This window comes from Pongo abelii, chromosome 8 (assembly GCF_028885655.2).
Source record: "Pongo abelii isolate AG06213 chromosome 8, NHGRI_mPonAbe1-v2.0_pri, whole genome shotgun sequence".
Lineage (NCBI taxonomy): Eukaryota > Metazoa > Chordata > Mammalia > Primates > Hominidae > Pongo > Pongo abelii.
The window spans coordinates 132,155,566-132,169,727 of NC_071993.2; the positions used below are offsets into that span (position 1 = coordinate 132,155,566).

General features: G+C 49.0%; 1 protein-coding gene across 22 annotated transcripts in view; it reads right to left on the minus strand.

Annotated features, from left to right (window-relative positions):
* Window positions 1–14,162, minus strand: part of CTBP2 (C-terminal binding protein 2) — a 173,530-nt gene that overhangs the window by 92,911 nt on the left and 66,457 nt on the right. For 3 of the 22 annotated variants that reach the window (XM_063727804.1, XM_054523022.2, XM_063727810.1), the window contains one exon: window positions 7,436–7,568. The exons of the other annotated variants lie outside the window; for them this stretch is intronic. The gene's annotated coding sequence lies outside the window, so the exon portion shown is untranslated. The remainder of the gene's footprint in view (window positions 1–7,435; window positions 7,569–14,162) is intronic. 22 annotated transcript variants of the gene reach the window in all.

A 14,162-nucleotide genomic window follows, 5' to 3' on the forward strand; every position in this document is an offset into this window, starting at 1 on the left:
ACAGAAGTGCACTCTTAACATTCAGTGGAGGCAAGGGCACATGTGTCACCTCCACAAATTAAGGACACTCAGCGCTGCCTCCCACATCCCATGGCCAGACCTGGTACGTTAAGATACACAAAATCATGTACAGGACTTAAAAAAAAAAAAAAAAAAAAAAAAAGGAGATTGAGATAATAGCTTTACAGTGGAGAAAGACGGACACGATCTTAGCCAAGTGATCAAAGTTAACCCCACCAATAATAAGATAAATTCACATGATGTGCCCTCCTAATCCACTGTGCTGACAACAGTGGTTCCTGAGCATTCCTGCCCAAAGTGCCCAACTCGAATCAGGAAAAAACACAGGACAAACTGAACTGAGGGCCACTCTACAAAACGACTCATCTGCTCTCTTCAAAAACACCAATGTCATGGTACAAAGGAGGACAAAGAAATGGTTCCAGATTAAAGAAACGTACAAAAAAACGGTTCCAGATTAAACATGACTAAACAGACAAGGAAACCAGAGGCAACATAGAATCCGAAGTTTCTTTTGCTATAAAGGCCCTTATTGGGACTACTGGCAAAATCAGTAAGATCCGAATATTAGATATGATTATCAGTGTTAATTTCCTGACTTTGATACTTGTCTTATGTGAAAGAATGTGTGCTGTGTTTAGGAAAAATTAACTCCTCCATCCCTAAATACTTTTTAGCCTTATATATTTGCAAATATCTCAGAGGGATCTGAAAATTATATACTCTGTGCGTGTGTTTCCGTGTATGAGAGAAAAACAAGCAAATGTGGTAAAATGTCATTTGGAGAGGCTAGGTAAAGGGTAATTAGAAATTCTTTGTTCCATTCTTACAACTCTTCTGTAAGCCTGTAATTATGTCAAAAGAAAAAGTTAAAGGGGGGAAAAATAGACATGAATGGCCACAGTGATTGTGTTCAAGTTTTAGAATCAAGACTGACTGATATTTTCCCAGAGAACCCAAATTTTTGCAATGTGATTTCATTACTCTTAAAGGTAAACTATCAAAAATAAAGTAAGAGTCACAGCATGTCAGGGGCTTCCGGCGGGTCAGGCAGGGCGAGGTCCCAGGCCTCCTCCTGTCTCTGCTGGCGGCTGTTGCAGAGGAAGTGGCCACCGAGAACCCACCCCGTCTCCACCCAGGCTCAAGTATCCGAAGCCCAGGCCAGCATGGTCAGCGCTGCCCAGGGGCAGGCTCTGTACCTGCTGCTGTGTGCCAGACAATTCTACACAGCCACAGTACAGTCCAGAAACCAGCCAGAACCAGCCCGTGGGCAAGGGAACAGACCTGAAGGTCACAAAGCGTGGCATGCCCTCCCTGATGGCCCATGGTTGGGGCTGGCCACGCCGGAGCTGGGGGCTGCCCTCCTCCCTCCAGGCAGCCTGTCTCTGCAGGCCAGCTCCGGGCCACACTGTCTTCAAAATCCCCATCCATGCTCCTTCCAGCCAATGGACAGCCTCGCCTTGGAGATGTGGCCAGATGGGCTGCCTCTTAAGTCCTTGTCCATGCTCCTTACAACCAATAGGCAGATTCACCTTGGAGATGCTGCCCTTCTGGCCTCTCTCTGGAGAAGACAGAAAACTCAGTAACTTCCCCAAAAAGCTCCTGCTTTATGTAGTGAACTTGTACTTCCCACTAAAATCAATTCTTAATAAGATTTAATAGGCCTCTTGCCTCAGGTATCATTTCCAGCTAACTTTTACTCCCCCATGAGGAGAGTATGGTGGCTGCACAAGTCGCGTTTGCACACTGTATCCATATCCATGATCATTCTTCTGCCAGCTTTCCTTTTTTTTTTTTGAAACAGAGTCTCGCTCTGTCGCCCAGGCTGGAGTGCAGTGGTATGATCTCGGCTCATTGCAACCTCCGCCTCGTGGGATCAAGCAATTTTCGTGCCTTAGCCTCCTGAGTAGCTGGGACCACAGGTGCATGCCACCACACCCGGCTAACTTTTTGTATTTTTAGTAGAGATGGGGTTTCACCATGTTGGCCAGGGTGGTCTCCAATGCCAGACCTCAAATGATCTGCCCGCCTCGGCCTCCTGAAGTGCTGGGATTACAGGCGTGAGCCCCTGCACACAGCCTTTCTGAGAATTTTCATAGGATGTATGTCCAGCAGGCCTCGGCATTACCTTCTACTCCAGAAAATTCGGCTCAGAAGCCAATGCTCCAGGAGAGGGTTTCCCAGAGCACACCAAGCAAGACTGAAGTGCCCTCTCCCTCTGAGCCAGCACAAGGTCCATCTCTCTGCAGGAGGTGGGGTGGGGGGTGGTCCCCACCAGACTGCAAGTACCGGGAGGGGATGGTTATCCCCTTGGCTCTGCAGCCAGCGGCTGCTGCAGAACACGTGTTGGACTAAATAAAGCTAGACTTAAATTCTGCCTTCACGTCGCAAGTTTACATCTGACAGCAACAACATAAGACCACCAGGGCCAGCACGTATTCTCAACATACTTTCCAAAGCTGGAAAAAAGCACAGCCAAGTCACTCAGAAAAGCCTCTCTTGATTTGGCTTCTGGATAAAAAAGAGTCTCCCTGTCGTGCCAGATGGGGTCAACTACTCGGTGAAAACAGATGCCCATTCCACAGGCACCACTGCTGAGCCTCTGAGTTCCCAGGACAGGGCTGTCCGAGGACACAACACTGACAGCCATGTGCAGACCCCCGACCTGGGCAAGGATACCGCCCTCTGAGACTCAGTCGCCTCGTCTACAAAAAAGGAAAAGATACTACATTACCGTGACCATCTAGCCTAATGAAAATGCCGCCAGGATCAAAGACCATAACGCAAAGCCCTCTGTTCGCATCTTAGTCCGAACAAGCACCCAGGATGCACTTGCTGTTGTTTGTTTGTTTTTTTAAGGCAGGATCTCGCTCTGCCTCCCAGGCTGGAGTGCAGTCTTGACCTCCTGGGCTCCAGCCGTCCTGCCACGTCAGCTTCTCAAGTAGCTGTGACTGTAGGCACGCACCATCACACCCAGCTAAAGTTTTTTTTGTTTTGTTTTTTGAGACGGAGTCTTGCTCTGTCATCCAGCTGCAGTGCAGTGGCGCGATCTGGGCTCACTGCAACCTCTGTCCCCTGGCTTAAGCATTTTTCCTGCCTCAGCTTCCCGAGTAGCTGGGATTAGAGGCGTGCGCCACCACACCCAGCTGATTTTTGTATTCTTTAGTAGAGATGAGGTTTCACTACGTTGGCCAGGCTGGTCTAGAACGCCTAACCTCAAATGATCTGCCCGCCTTGGCCTCCCAAAGTGCTGGGATTACAGGTGTGAGCCACGGCGCCTGGCCCCAGCTATGTTTTTTGATTTTTTGTAGAGAAGAGAGCCCACTATGTTATTTTATTTTTTGTAGAGATGTTATGTATGTTGCCCATGCTGGTCTTGAACTTCTGAGCTCAAGCAATCCTCCTGCCTTGGCCTCCCAAAGTCGTGGGATTACAGGTGTGAGAAACTGTGAGCCCAGCCGGCTGCTGTTTAGAAGTGCGCATCACGAAGGCTGCCTTGAGGGGCTTGGGGAGCATCTCAGGAGAGAAGCTGCAGGGAGAATGGTCCAGTCATCCTTCTATTTCAAGCCAACAGCAGCCCCGTGGAAGGAAAGGTGACTAAATTAGAAGGAATGTGACTCAGAGGGAGGTGCTCTGGAGGCCTCTGTGCCTACCCCAGGAGGGGCTGGCCTCTAGGTGGAGTCCCTACCGGTCCGGAGGCTCCCGCCCAACCTTCCCCATCCTCTCTGGGAAGGGAGGGCGTGAGGAGGTGGTCCCCTGGAAGCCACTTCCCCAGCCCTGAGGTTCACACCACCTCAGTCTCAGGGGCCTGGGGGCAGCCCCAGTTAAAACACGGGTTTCCAGACCAGTGAAGCACTCAGAAGCACAGCCACTCTCCCTGCCCGTTCTGTGTCCCCTGGCAGAGGGTGGATCTGGTATCTGCGTAGCAGGTCCTGACCCCACCCAAGCAGCAGCAGTGTCCCAGCACCCCCGCCTTCCTGACCCACCAGCACTTTTTCCCACCAAGGCGCCTCGAGATCCCCAAAACACGTCTCCACTGCTGCCCCAAGTCTGCCCCTAAAGGTTTGGCCTTCGCCACCTGTTACTGCCCAGGCTTGACACACGGCCATGAGTTCTGCCGTCGCCACGTCAGCAGATCTCTGCCAATGTGTGCTTGCCCTTGAACATTTCCCCCAGCTCTAGGCAAACAAAGCCCTCTCCTTAGCAACAGCTCACTGGACAAAACCCAAAGATGACCCGACCTGGCGCACCTCCAGCACTCCAGGTCTTGGCTCATGACCATGTGACCGCGACAGAAATTACCTTCAACCCTCACGTCACCACCCATCACCCAAGCTGCGACATCAATACATCAGCAGGAGAAATGAGGCGGATTGCAAACAGCTGCCGAGTTCCAAGATAAAGAGTTTTATTTTGGTGGCTAAGGGGAAAAGTAGAGAAAAGCCGCCAACATTTTTACTAACAGCATAATTATATGAGAGAAAACTCCCTCCTTTAAGATTCCTACGCTGCCCTGACAGCAATTTAAGCAGCTGAGAAAAGATGGTGAAGACAAAGTCATTACGGCAGGATCCCGTCTCCTTCCTGTACACACGTCTGACTCTCTGTAATGACAATGAAAGAAAGCTCTGCGGGCATATGGCAGGGGAGCCACCTCCGTGTGCAACAGCAGTTGCATCAAGTCTTTAGTGCAGGATTTAGCTGTCTTAAAGATCCTATTAACCAGAGACAATTTCCATCCCAGGCTCCAGGCAGAGCTGGGAGCTTTCCTTCAGAAACGAGGGCGAAGAACCTCCAACAGTAAGTTTTCTGCGGGCACTGGAACTTCCAGCCCCAAAGCCTTCAGCAAATCACTCCATGGGGAAATCTAGTCCTGTCAGCTTTAAACCAGCCACCTTGCATTAACAGGGACTTTCGCAGCTAGGGTGTGGGTAATCTTAATGCACAGCTCTGCTACTATACGAGTTCACTTAAACGGTCCCCTTGTTTCTGCTCTTATCCCTTCTAAGCCATTTTCTAGAGACACCCAGGAGGATTCTCACTGGAAACTGAAATGTGATCCTAGCCCAGTGTCTGGAAACTCTCCAGCAATGCCCAGTGCCTTCGTGGTCAAGATCCGGGTCTGCGCTCACAGGGCCACAACCGCACTGGCTCCTGCCCTGGGTACAGCCCCTCGGCCTCGAGACCTTTCCCCAGATGCCCCATGGCTGGCCTCCTCCTGCCACGCCAATCTCAGCCTCCCCACAGAGAACCACTACCTGCGCTCCCACCAAAGGGTCCCCTCAGTCCAAAGTATCTGTCTGGTCTTAATGTTTGTGTCCCCTGCAAATTCCTATGCTGAAAGCCTCATCCCCAAGGTGATGGTATTAGAGGGTGAGGCCTTTGTGGGGTAATTAGATGAGGGTGGAGCACTCACGAACGGGATTAGTGCCTGATGAAAGAGCTCTTTTGGCCAAGGCACGGTGGCTAATGCCTGTGATCCTAGCACTTTGGGAGGCCGAGGTAAGTGGATCATCTGAGGTCAGGAGTTCGAGACCAGCCTGGCCAACACAGCGAAACCTCGTCTCTACTAAAAATACAAAAATTTGTCGAGCGTGGTAAACTTTGATCCAGCAATCCCTGTAATCACAGCTACCCGGGAGACTGAGGCAGGAGAAAATACAAAAATTTGCCAAGCGTGGTGGTAATCGGCTGTAATCCCAGCTACTCGGGAGGATGAGGCAGGAGAATCGCTTGAACCTGGGAGGTGGAGGTTGCGGTGAGCCGAGATCGCACCACTGCACTCCAGCCCGGGCAATCGAGCAAAATCCTATTTAAAAAAAAAAAAAAAAAAAAAAAAAAAGATCTCATTTGACCCTTCCACATAGTGAGAGCATACCGTCTCTGAACCAGAACGTGGGCCCTCATCAGACACCGAATCTGCTGGCATCTTGGTCTTGGACTTCCCAAGAATTGTGAGAATTAAATTTCTGTTGCTATGAGCCACCTGCTTATGGAATTTTGTTATAGTAGCCCAAGCAGACTAAGACAACATACCCTCCACTCGACACTGAGAAAGCCAGCAAGACCACAGGCCCTCAGGGAGGGGGCTCCGCCTCTAGAACACAAGTTCAGTGGGAGCGCGGCCACTGCACCTGTGGATCCTGAAGAACAGTCCACGACACGCACGCGCGCCCACACACACGCTCTCTAGATGGATGACTGAGTCTGAAGAGATCATGGACCAGCCATGATTCTTCAGCCCTAACTTCAACCTTGAAAGGAAAATTTGGGCAATTACTTCTTTTTTTTTTTTTTTTTTTTTTTGAGACAGAGTCTCGTTCTGTCACCCAGGCTAGAGTGCAGTGGTGTGATCTCAGCTCCCTGCAACTTCCAACTCCTGGGTTCAAGCGATTCTTCCGTCTCAGCCTCCCGAGTACCTGGGATTATAGGCGCCTGCCACTATGCCCGGTTAATTTTTGTATTTTTAGTAGAGACGGGGTTTCGCCATGTTGCCCAGGCTGGTCTTGAACTCCTGACCTCAGGTGATTCGCCCACCTCCAGCTCCCAAAGTGCTGGGATTACAAGTGTGAGCCACCGCGCCCAGCCAAGGGCCATTACTTCTTAAGTACAGAAGCATCAGTGAAGGTCAGTGGCATGATGCGCTGGGCCTGTCCTCTGCAGGTTATTATAAAGAAGACATCCATGAGGACGAATGTCCACACCTGCCAGGAAACACTCCTCTAATCCCCCTGAGGGGCAAAGGTCTGTCTTCCAAAGAGTCTGGGCTTGCTCCTTTTGTCATTCTATTGGCCCAACACCCACTCACATGTCTCTCATCCCCCCACTTAGTCCTCATTTTCTCGAGTCCTTCAGTTTGACCAATAATCAGACCCCACATCTAGGAGTGTGCTGAATAACTCAGCTTTGTTTAAGCACAAGAGGTCTTTGGGATGCTTCAACGCCAACTCCCACAGCATGCCACGACATGCCTTGTGGCCAGGCGGCCTGTCTGCAGCTCACAGCATGTACACGCTCTCTCTCACTGGTGGACAGCTTATGTGGCTTTACGAATTTTCTCGATTTACAAGAACTGTGCTTCCTTGTCTCCCAACCCAGTTCTGCCCTCTGGAACCGGCTGCCTCCCCATTTCCTGGGACAATACTCCAAGGACAGGTGCTTTTTCTCCGGGCTCAGCAGCCTCGGGTGCCTAAGTTACCTTTACCTTCCTGCACCCTCCATTCCCACCTCCTTCGGTGAGCTCTTCGAATGGTCAAGGCACAGCTCACATCTGGCCCTGGAATCTGACCCAGCACGCCAGCCCATGGAGAACTGTCCAGGATGCCTGAGAGCCTATGGAGCCACCAAGAGCCAAACTGAAAAGGGACAAAAGGCCACAGGAGATCCTCTCAAGACAACTGTAACTGGTACGTACTGTGCGTCGGGGATACCGTACGAGGTCATTCAGGAAGCTCACGGAACAGCACTGCAGTCAGTCGGCAGGAGTAACGACAGAACCAGGATAGTGGAGGGACGCTGGCAAGGGGCGGGGACCGCTGTGGGGGGTTCTAAAGAATGAAAAAGGGATGGGAGCGGGGTGACCTGTGCAGTTAGTACAGATGATAACCATGACCCCAAATCAAGAGTTATAAACATACAAAGAATGTCTCTTTACCACTCAAACGATGACAGGAGGCATCAAGGCAGACACTTCTGATACCTGCCATGCAAACTGAGGGTTTTCTTTGATGCTGCTGGTCACTCAATTGTGGCGAAACAGCACAACCAGCCTCAGAGCATGCCATTTATCAATCAATGCAATGGACAAGCTGAAATCACCCCAGATAACCTCAGGATTGATCATTATTGCTCATTACCTTCTAAACTGCAGGGAATGAGTCCACATCATCTGAAAATGTCTCTCTCCTGGAAATTCCACAGTAAGTGTTTCCGTTGGCTAGAAATCAACAGCCCTACTCAACGCCTAACAATTGAGTTTTGTTAACGGGCATACAGAGAGGGGGAAGATCACACCCTTCATACTTCCCACTTACCACCACTGTGTAAACCCACCTACCTTCAAGAACTGCACCAAATTCGGAGACCTAGTTGGGAGATAAATGCCCCTGAGCTCCCCCGAGCTCCCTGCCCTCCCAAAGAGAGTTTCATTATCAGTTCTTCCAAGCCAAAGATCAAGATGAGATAAATACCAAACAGAACCATTTCACTTTCTTCATCTATCAAGTGTGTCTTTTACTCTAGCTGGGATTCACAAAGTCGGTTGCGAAGATATAAAATCAGTATCAGAGACACAAAAGCCATGTTCTAATTTCTTTAATAGGGTAAGAATAACATCTCTCACAAGTATATTTGTCACTTATACCTCAAAACAAGCTGCGACCTACATAGTATTTCAGAGCCGTATGACATGCTGCAAACATTTTTTTACTTTAAAAGACGTGCTCTTGACAATAAATTTTAGGCGAGAATAAAAGTTGCTTTCTTCATAAGTGTAAAGGAAAACAAACACTACCAATGGGATTTTGTTTTTCAACATCTGGAGATTCTAAAGTACCAGAGGTTGACACAAAAACTTTAAATCAAAGTAATGAAAATGCCTGACAGAATCAGTGAAATTATTTTGTGAAAGAGCCGACCAAACTGGATGACAGTTGAACTTCAGAAGTCACGGTGTGGCTTAGGGAGAGCACAGGTGTCTAGGGGAGGAGTCAACCTGGAGCTATTAAAGGACCCTTTTGTCAACCTAGAGCCTCCCAAGAATGGTTTCTGGCCACTGTTTGGGCTGTTTCTCTTTCTGAGTCTACACATTTGCAAAGTGTGCAGATCAGGCAGGCACAGCTCGAAGTGGCTGAACACACCCAGAAGGACCAGCCAGAGAATGTAAGATGTGCAGGCGAGAGCAGCTGGGGAGAAAAGGATGCTTCCAGGAGGCGGAAGCTGGGCAGCTTCCAGGACTGAACTACACATGCATTTCCTGCAGAGTCCTAGCTCAATCCTTGACACACAGCAGGGACTTAATAAATGTCTGCTCCATAGCATACACTACTAGTACTTGGAATCCAGCTGACCAAGGGAAAGGCCTAACGGGTGGGACCACGTCACAGGAGGGTTCTCATCTTGGCCTCTGTTGGCTCAGTTTCATATGCCCCTCCCCTGGAAGCCTGCACACTGATGCTGTCCTTGGGAACACTTCCGACTAGGCTGCACCCTCCGTGTTTGCTCCACTGGTGGGAACCTGGGGGCCAAGGGGCCCCAGCAGTCAGGTCCAATGCAATAGTCCTTGAAGATCACGGCCAAAGCTACGCTTGCTCTGGACAGGTAACTCTCCCTTTCATGGGCAGGGGGTGGTAAAGGGAGCAGGCAGAAGCAAAAAGGAATTTTCCTCTAAAAACAGAATTGCTGAAAGGCACTTAATAGAGGGATAGGGGCCAGGCATGGTGGCTCACACCTATAATTCCAGCACTTTAATAGGAAGAGGCTGCGGTGAGCCGAGATCGTGTCACTGCACTACAGTCTGGGTGACAGAGTCCCTGGCTCAAAAAAAAAAAAAGGGTTTGGGGGGGATGGGATTTGGCAGAAACATGAAACAGTGAAATGCAAAGAATATGTATCATAAACTGAATTACAGACTTAAGATATTTTATGTTTATAAATGATTTCATAGAAAAAATATGGAATAATAATGGTTGTTTAAAAAAAAAAAAAGGCTGAGGAGGGCCAGCGCGGTGGCTCACACCTGTAATCCCAGCACTTTGGGAGGCCAAGGTGGAAGAATCACTTGAGGCCAGGAGTTTGAGACCAGCCTGGGCAACATAGTGAGACCCGACCTCTACCAAAAGTTTAAAGATTAGCTGGGCATGGTGGCGTATGCCTGCAGTCTCAGCTATTTGGGAGGCTGTGGTGGGAGGACTGCTTGAGCCCAGGACGTCGAGGCTGCAGTAAACTGTGTTGGCACTCACCCTGGACGACAGAGCAAGATCTTGTCTTAAAAAAAAAAAAAAAAAATTAAAAAACAAAACAAAACTGGGGAGATGGGGGAAAATAACCAACCACACTGACAGCAAATTGGCAAAGTGCTTACGTCTCCAAGCACTGGTCCATGTAATTTGCAAGTACTAAGTCATTTATCCTTTACAAGCTTATAGAACAGTTACTATTATTACTCATATTTAAGGAGGAAATTGACGCAAAGAAAAGATCAGCCATTTTCCCAATGCCACACAGCTACCAAAGGCAGAGGCAGGAATTGAGTCCAGGCAGCTGGATGCTAGCACACATGGTTCTGCCAAAAGAGACAATTGAAAAAACAAAGGATATGACTTAACACAAACCAAAACCATAGTAAGTACAGATTCCACTTAGGTAAAATCCTGGGTGTGCACACATGCCCAAAGGCAGTAAGAGGGAAAGAAAAGTATTGGAGAGGCCTACTAGTCGGCAGAGGTATCTATGCACAATCTGCCATATCGAATGGGAATGCAGGAGTAACAGCACTCCTTTTGGTAAGCCAACAAAGACACCCTCCGTACGTTCAGATGCACTTGTACGTCCTGGTAAAGGCAAGGAGAAAGACAGTATCTGAGGACTGGAGAGGGAAGGTAATCAGCTCTGTCTTAGTAAATCTTGCATTGCACTGTTCGCCTCTTCAACAAATCCATGATTCCTTTGGAAGCATCAGGGTGACCAGCTATTTTATTCCCTATTTAAAAAGTAACATAGGCCAGGTGCAGTGGCTCACACCTGTAATCCCAGCACTTTGGGAGGCCAAGGCAGGAGGATTACATGAGCCCGGGAGTTTGAGACCAGTCTGGGCAACACAAGGAGACCCCAGCTCTACAAACAAACAAAAAATTAGCTGGGCATGGTGATGCATGCCTGTGGTCCCAGCTATGTGGGGAGCTGAGGCAGGACTGCTTGAGCCTGGAGGTCAAGGCTGCTGTGAGCTGTGACTGTGCCACTGTGCTACAGCCTGGGTGACAGAGTGAGACCCTGTCTTGGAAAAAAAACAAAAAAAACCCAAACATGTATTCATTACAGAACATTTGGGGAGGAGGAGTGGGTATGGAAAAAAAAAATTACCCAAAATTCTACCAACTAAAGATAATCACTATGAACTGCTCCTCATGAGCTTTCCCCCATGATTATTTTTATGGTTCTATTCATAAACGTTCAACATTTGATATTGAAGCTTTTCATTTTAAGACAAGCATTCTACTTACTTCAAACTGTGAAGGCATCATTTGAAAAAGAATTAGCTGTTTTCCCACTGTTGGATGCTTGAGTCATCTGTCTTTTTGCTGTCAAGTAACACCATAACTAAAATCTTGGTGCATTAGAGCTTTCTTGGCATTGGGCGGGCGAGGGAGATTACTAGGTCAAAGAGTATGGTTTCCTTGTCTGAAGATTCTTTTTTTTTTTTTTTTTTTTTGAGATGAAGTTTCCCTTTGTTGCCCAGGCTGGAGTACAGTGGCATGATCTCGATGATCTCGGCCTCCTGGGGTCAAGAGATTCTCCTGCCTCAGCCTCCCTAGTAGCTGGACTGCAGGCGCGTGCCATCACACCCAGCTCATTTTTGTATTTTTAGTAGAGATGGGTTTCACCACATTGCTCTCGAACTCCTGACCTCAAGTGATCCGCCCGCTTCCACCTCCCAAAGTGCTGGGATTACAGGCATGAGCCACCACTCCCAGCATTCCTTGTCTGAAGATTCTAATGGATTACTTCATAGTCACAATCTATGACAGTATTTTATCTAACCTTCTTCCCACCCACCATCAGCAAGTATGTGGGGACAGACCTGGACAGACACACACAGGCATGGCGGCCTCATCCTACAGGGTTAGTTCCATAGTAGCAAGTTAGGCCCCGGGGGCAGTGGACTAGAACAGAGTGGTGCCATCAGGAGGTGGTGATGTCACCAGAACGTACCCAATGTGGGCACTGGCTTACGTTTAGGAGCAACGACTTCTACAAGATGCCCAGTTACTGCATGAGAGTGACACCCAGTGAGATGTTCACACAAAGCATGGCACACACAGCGCCAGGAAAACAGCCCGCCTTCTAGAGTGGCGGGGGCAGCATGTGCTTCCTGAGTTTAACAGTGGCCCATGGCCCATCTCAGGACCCAACACCAGCCCCAACTGTTATGCGGCACTTGAATGGCACTCAGAACACACACTCAGCACCCAGCGACTCCGGACCCCAAGCTGACCGTTCTCTTTCCTGCATCAGTGTCTCAGCCCCCTTCATCTGCACTGTCTAAAGCCTGCTCAAGTGTCAGAAGCTGTTTCCTTCGTCAGATCCATCCTGTGTGCTCTCTACATGAGCATCTTTAACCTCTAATGCTGGGCTGAAAACAACTCAGTGTTTTGGAAAGTAAGTTTTCTACTCCAGCAATCTGAGGGTGGGGACATCCACAGGAACCCTGGGGCCCACAAGGAAAACAGAAGACAGGCTTAATCACTGAATTCTCACTCAAGAATTCCAGTGGCCAAATGTCCTTTCTAATCCCGTGTGCTGCTCTGAGAGAACATTCTAGCCACTCCTTTGTATATGTGAAAACCACTGCAGCAGGTCTTATTTTGAGCAGATTTTCCACATTAAAAGGCACAATGGTTAAAATGATCGTTATGATACACCTCCCACCCACGACACTTTGTTTAATTCAAACTCAAATACCAAAGTAGGAGAGCCGACTGTTTACTACACTTGAATTTATAAATGGCCTTCCTGCCCGTCACCCAGGCTGCCCCACCCCCTCCCTTCTTTCGACACAGCTGGGTGGGAATGCAGTGACCTAATATCACTGGACAGATAATTCCTTGCCTTGGGGAAAGACTGGCAAAGCCCACGGCATCTGCCATTTCCAATCTACTCCTCAGAACGGTAAGTAGGGGCTTGTGCCAGGACGCTCGGGGGGCAGCACAGAACGCGCGCAACCGTGGCTGGAAGTGAAAATGTAAAAACCCACCCACGGCCTCGTTGGGAGTCACTGCTCTGCATTGGAAAACCCGGGTGTTTGATTCAACTAAATCATCTCAAAGCCTGCATTGGAGAAAATAATTGAATTAAAGAGTTGCTATAACTCATTCAAGTGAGATAAAAACCATCCAGTGGGAGGCGAGACGGCAAGGCAAAGACACTGCTGCTAGAATGTGCCGTCTTCTCAAGATCGCGAGGAGAAAAGCAATATAATGTGGTTCAAAGGACAGATGGGACTTTCCTAATTGTCCCCAGATTCCTAGCAGCAGGGGTGGTAACTAAATGGTTTCAATTAAAAGTTAAAGAAACAGAGGAAAGCAGGCGGTAAGTTATGCCTGGTGCTGATAAGCCTCATTCGGATCAGTCTCAGGGATGCTTTGTCCCGATTTCAGACAGCCAAGTGTCAATGGCACACGAGTGGTGGAGCCATCCCAACATGTCACCCTGACAAGGTGACAAATAAATCTGTCTGTCAAATGCACTGTCATGAACACCCGTGTGAGCGTCATGGAGCCAAGCACCAGGCATGTGGCGACGGCTCAGAGCAGGGCCCTTCCATCTGCAATCAAGGAGAAAAAGGGACGGACGCAAACACTAGAACACAGCCCAAGGAAGCAACGATGATGTGGGGGTTACGCACCTCAGGGAGGATGCTCCACCTCTGACGACGGCTACAGGGTGGTTTCCGTGCCAAGCACGGTATGGCTCAAGCACAGTGTGACAAGGGCCATGGAATCAATGTCTACCCCTTCACCAGGGGCTCTCAAGCAGGGGACACTGGGCCCTATCTGGCGACATCTCTGGTCATGCTGGGGTGGGGAGGGAGGTAACACTGGCATCGGGTGGGGAGAGGCCAGGGATGCTGTTGAACATCGTATGATGCACAGGACAGCCCCCCACAACGAAGAACCACCAGACCCAAAATGTCAACAGTGCCAAAGTAGAAACTCCTGCCTTAAAGGAATCATAAGTTGAAGTCTCTGAAGTTCCAAACTAGAAATGCTGAGAAATGGCTGGGACTCATTACAGGCAATTTTTTTTTTTTTAAACCAACACAGGACATAAGCAATATCCTGAAAGGGACAAGTAAGTGCATCAAAAAAGCAGAACAGACGATGAGCATGGGGGTGAGCTCCAGCCTCTGAAGAAGCGCGGAGGAA